The sequence below is a fragment of the Echinops telfairi genome, unplaced genomic scaffold (assembly GCF_000313985.2).
Source record: "Echinops telfairi isolate 266 unplaced genomic scaffold, ASM31398v2 ScPeMD7_5805;HRSCAF=6673, whole genome shotgun sequence".
NCBI lineage: Eukaryota > Metazoa > Chordata > Mammalia > Afrosoricida > Tenrecidae > Echinops > Echinops telfairi.
The window spans coordinates 254,405-260,185 of NW_022109704.1; positions in this window are offsets into that span (position 1 = coordinate 254,405).

The following is a 5,781-nucleotide window of genomic DNA, read 5'->3' on the forward strand; positions in this document are numbered from 1 at the left end:
GCGTATGTACAACCAAACCCCTCATGGGATTTGGTTTGGAGGTCCAGGGTCACAGCTGGATGGGACTTCAGAGTGAATGGGCATAATGATGTGCTTGGTGTTTCTGTTCTAACTTCTAGTTCATTGCCTAATATCCAGGGTCTTAAAAGTTTGCAAGTGACTTTCCAAAGCACAACAACTAAACTCGATTCACCTGGGGCAATGGGGGAGGAAGGAGCGGCAGGAGTGGCTAGGGAATGGAGGACAAATTACTTCCAAGTTTACTGCTTCCTCTGCCACGAGACCAAAAGACCTGGGTGGTGCCCTGCTACCATGAGTGAATACTTTGATCACAGATTCTCTAAAAGAATGATGATCAAAAGATGAAAAATGTGAAACAGAATTTCAAATTTTTGTGGACTTTCAGAAACTATGGAGGGTAGATTAACCCCTGAAACTGTTGCCCTGAGGTAATCCTTAAACTTTAAACCAAATAATTGTGTAAATTTCTTAAAACTAAACAATACTTTAAATGGTAATAAAATGTCTCACTTGAGCATTTATGCTATTTTAGAAGGATCTGTATGGGAGGAACATGGGCAACAGCAACTGTAAAGAGCAGGTAGAGACCTTGGGGAGCAACGAGTATATGGTAACCCATGAAAGGGGTGTGAGAATGGTTGCACCCCGCTTACAGCGGCTGCCCATTGTCACTAGCTGGCATACATAGAAACTGTTGAGTCAGTGTATGTTTTACCATGTATATTCTGAGCAACAATCAAATCAAATGTAGGGGGAAGGAAAGAATGCTTGAATACCTCTGGATGTTACACGTGCTGGCCAAACACTTAGCGTTTTAGAGGTGAGCATGTGTGTGGTGATGTCAGGCACTCGTGGTCCAGTGGACGTTCTAAAAATGACTGTGAAAGCCCATGGGCACAAAAAGGATGAGGCTTAGCGTCTGGGCATGACTCCATCACTATTTCCCAATGGGATTCTTAGGACATTGGTTCACTCAACATGCGCCTCGGTGATGTCATTCTAAGTTTCCTCATTCTTATGGACAGAGATCATGGTAAGCATGAAGGAGAGAATGAGAAAGATGGGCCTTTATCATGGTTGGGTGTGTGTGCACAGTCTGTGTGTGGGTGCATGTTTCCACGGCCGTGAACAAGCTCAGAAATCAGATGAGGGCTTAGAGAGTTAGCTGTGAAGCTCTAAAGTGCTCCATCCCCAGGAAGCCAGGCTACAGAGGTAGAAAGTGCTATGCAACTCTTTGTGTTCCCAAGAAGCGCTGGTGGTGCAGTGGCCAAGTGTTGGGCTGTTCACGGGAGAAGGATCCGGCTGTCTGCCTGCATCATGGAACCTTAAGGGGCAGCTCTACTCTGGCCCACCGTGCCTCCCAGACTTGCAATAGAACCCATGTCAACCAGTTTGGTTTGAGGTTTATGACCCTGTAAAAACAGCCAGTGTTAGGAATCAACTCATGACCTTTGACACTAATATTTAAGAATTCTGGGTATCTTCAGGTCTGTACCAACCGTCACCATATCACCATCATGTGATGTCACATCAGATCACCAGAGCATGAGTACTCCGAGGTGTGCTTTACCTGGGGCGTCTAGCAATAACCCAGGAAATGTTGATTCGATGAAAGAATCAACTAATTAAATGCTACTAGATAATTACCTAGAAGGTATTTGAGATACTTCCCCTGAAGCACCTTTTCTTTGCCTAGAAAGTCACTAACCTGTAAATTGATTCTGTCAAATGTCTCCTAAAGGTGCTAAAACCTTGCAGTGATGTTAAATGAATTGTACCATAAAGCACCTTCAAAACATACTTCCTCTTTGTGGTAGCACCGGGCCCTAGCCAATGTTACTCATTCATCTAGCTCTATCTTCCACAAGCAATGGGCTGCTTTATAGGATCTTCCAGTATAGATGTCTCAAGGTTCATCCCAGCCTCTTCTCTCCTCCGACAATAGATAATGCAAGTCTCGAGTCCCCAGCACATAAATCAGGCTGGGATGGATCCATACTATTCTGAGTGCCCAGAGCTACTGCTCCATTCTTTCTCCAAAACTCTCTGGGCAGGCCAACCCCGTCCTAATGGGTCACTGGGTCAACATCAGCTCAACCTCAGTGAGTTTTTGTTTGTTTTCTGGTTACAAGTTAGGCAGCTTTGAATCTTCCATGACTTTTCAGAGATGGAAGAGAGAAGGAGACACAATTATCAGGGGGAAAAAAAAACTTGCATGCGTCTTTTTGTGTAAGGGTCACAGAGCCAAGATACACCCTGGAAACTACTCTAGGACCTCTTATATAAGGCCTGCTTGGTCCTGGTTCTCCCCCTCAGCCTTTCACCTTGTCAGGAGCTACTCCGCGACTTCACCTGTCATTGTTGTGAGTTTATCCATAGGACACAGGGAAGGCTCTCTGAGCAGGTAAGTAGAGAGTCCTCCTAGTAAAGTGGGTTTAGGAAAGGGCAGATGGACAAAGAAGAGAAGGGAGTGAGAGAAACAGAATATTCTATGAAGTGGAGCAATCGCTGAGAAACAATCACTCTTGGGGCCAGAAGATAAGGGACTAATTGCTCTGAGTCTAGCTTGTTAATGACCTGCCATACGCTGTTTGAATTTGATATACTATAAACAGTAAATCACGCCAAGCCTAGTGCCATCAAGCCAATTCAGACGCATGCCAACCCTATCAAATGGCATATTGCATTGGGAAAATCTGCTGCACACGACCTCTTTCAAGAATTTAAGAACAAAGATGTCACTCTGAGGGCTAGGATGCCCCTGATTCAAGTCATAAGATTTTCAGCTGCCTCGTGTGCATGCACGTGTGAGCTGGACAATAAGTAAGGAAAACTGGAGAGCAATGGGTACATCTTGATAATGGTGCTGATGAAGAATATTAAAAGTAGCATGACTGCAAGGAGACCAAACAAATATTTCTGAAAAAAAAACACACACAAATATTTCTGGAATGTTCCTTGGAAGAGAAGATGGTGAGACTGTCTTACATACTTCAGACAGATTATCAGGAGAGACTAGTCCCTGGAAAAGAACATCAGACAACAATGGGCTCAAATCTAACAGCGGTGAGAACGGGACAGGACCAGGCAGGGCTTCGTTGTGCTGTGCATCGCAGCCCGATGAGTCAGAAGCATGAGCAACATAAACAGCACAGGCCTTCAACTACGGAGTATTAGTTCAGAGTACTGCAGGTTGCGTACTTCAGTACTTCGGCTTGAATTCTGAGAAACACATACTTGCTATGAAACCACAGCTGAGTTCCTTAAACCGTGTCTCGGTGTTTCCTCTGACAAATGTGGCTGTTTCAGCTAATGAGTGCTGCCACAGCAGAAAGGCCACAAGGGGATGACCTTAACAAATGAGTGTTTATTCTCTCACAGTAGAGGAAGCTAAACCCCTGAATTCAAGGCACCAGATTGAGGAGAAGGGCTTCTGTGGGGGGAGGTCAGATGCGCAGGCATTCCCCCACTGAAGGCAATCAGTTGCCAGACTGCTGTCTCATCCCTCCACAGGGGTGGGCCTGCTCCCTGCCTCTGGGGACAATGGACAGGCTCCTGTAGGCAGAGTTTGCACCCTACTGATAATGTTCCTATGGAGACCCAGAGACCACCCCCTAGACCACCCTCTCATTGCTGTGTAACCTATAGTGTAGCTCCTCCCTGTGATGTATGTCTCTACCTGTAATTAGTGGGCTGGCATGCCCCCAAAGGTTATATAGGCGTGAGTCAGCAATATAGATCTCTCTCTCTATGACTCTGAGCTCCTTGCTGTCACTCCCTGGTTACTCCCCTCTCCCTTGTTCCCTTACCCTCTTTCCCTTCCCTCTCTCTCCACGTGGACCACCAAGCTGGGCTGAGGTGAGCATGCTACCATGAAATGTGTCAGACTCCATTTATTTCTATATATCTCTTTTATCTCTCATGCTCTCTATAACTTTACTATAATATTTACTTATTATCGCTGTACAATTGCGCCTACCAAACCCGTAGTGATTGTGCTAGGAGCTGGCTTCTTCTGGCAGGCTTCTCGCTCCACTAGCTCTGGAGAAAGATCCTGTCTCTCTTCAGCATCCGTTCCTTGGAGACGTGCGAATGTCTTAGAGCCCATCTCACCCTGGGTCTAGCAGGTTCTCGGTACTGAAACCGTGTGACCAAAGGGCATTCTCTGCTCTTTGCTCTTATTTCTTCTGTTCGTGATAATGATAGATTCTTCTTCTGTTTCCTTCTCTCTCCTTTCATCTCTTGTAAAAATAAAGGTGATGCAGGCCACACCCAAAAGGACACTTCCCCTACACTGGATCAGGGCTCTGAAGGTAGTAAAGGGGTTGCCTGCCAACCTAATCCCCACATCACATCACATTATGGGGATGATTACATCATCAGTAAACTGAACATCATGGCCCAGCCAAATGAATAAATGTATTTGAGGGTCATCGTGGGGGACACAACCAATTCCCTTCATAACCAAACCAAGCCAAACTCACTGCTATTGAGTCGAAGCCAACTCATAGCAACCCTCTAAGACAGTGGTTCTCAACCTTCCTCATGCCGCGACCCTTTCATACAGTTTCTCATGTTGTGGTGACCCTCCAAACCATCAAATTATCTCTGTGGCTACTTCATAACCGTAGTGTTGCTACTGTTATGAACCAGGTGACCCCTGTGAAAGGGTCATTCAACCCCCAAAGGGGCCACGACCCACAGATCGAGAACCGTTCCTCTAGGACATGCTAGAACGTGCTCCCTGGGTTTCTGAGGTTGTAACACTTTACAGAAATAGAAAGCCCCATCTTTCCCCCCAATCCATGGCAGGGACTACAAATTAAAATGATCTAATACGATTATTGTATAAATTAAGGAGTCGTACATGAAACACTCAGAAAAATGCAAACCACCTATGAAGTACAAATGCTAGAATTTGTCAACAATGTCATGATAAGTGAGGTAAATGTTGACATGACCATGTATTGCTCTGTACTTGGCAGTGGGCTGCACACCGAGTTGCTTATCACAGGTCAGTGGCTTGAACTCACCAGCAGCTCCAGAGATGAGGCATTCTGCTCCTTTCCAGAGGTAGTGTCTGGGAAGCCAAAAAGGGCAGCTCTCCCCTAGCTTATGGGATCACTAACCTATGGGATCACTAGCCTATGGGATCACTAGCCTACAGGATAAATAGCCTATGGGATCACTAGCCTACGGGATCACTAACCTACGGGATCACTAGCCTATGGGATCACTAGCCTATGGGATCACTAGCCTATGGGATCACTAGCCTACGGGATCACTAGCCTATGGGATCACTAGCCTATGGGATCACTAGCCTATGGGATCACTAGCCTACGGGATCACTAGCCTATGGAATCACTAGCCTATGGGATCACTAGCCTATGGGATCACTAGCCTACAGGATAAATAGCCTATGGGATCACTAGCCTACAGGATCACTAGCCTATGGGATCACTACCTACAGGATCACTAGCCTACAGGATCACTAGCCTATGGGATCACTAGCCTACAGGATAAATAGCCTATGGGATCCCTAGCTGTAGTATTAAATATAAAAAAAATAACGACGCTGATGGAGGGGTGAGGGGACCAGCCCCCACTCGCTGCTACTCCTATGAGTTCAGTAATACTACTTCTGGGTTCAGTAATGCACAATTGTACGGTTGAGATATATAAGTATTATATTAAAGTCATCAAGAGCATGAGAGATAATACAATAATACAGTCAGGCATGATACATAGCAACATCGCTCA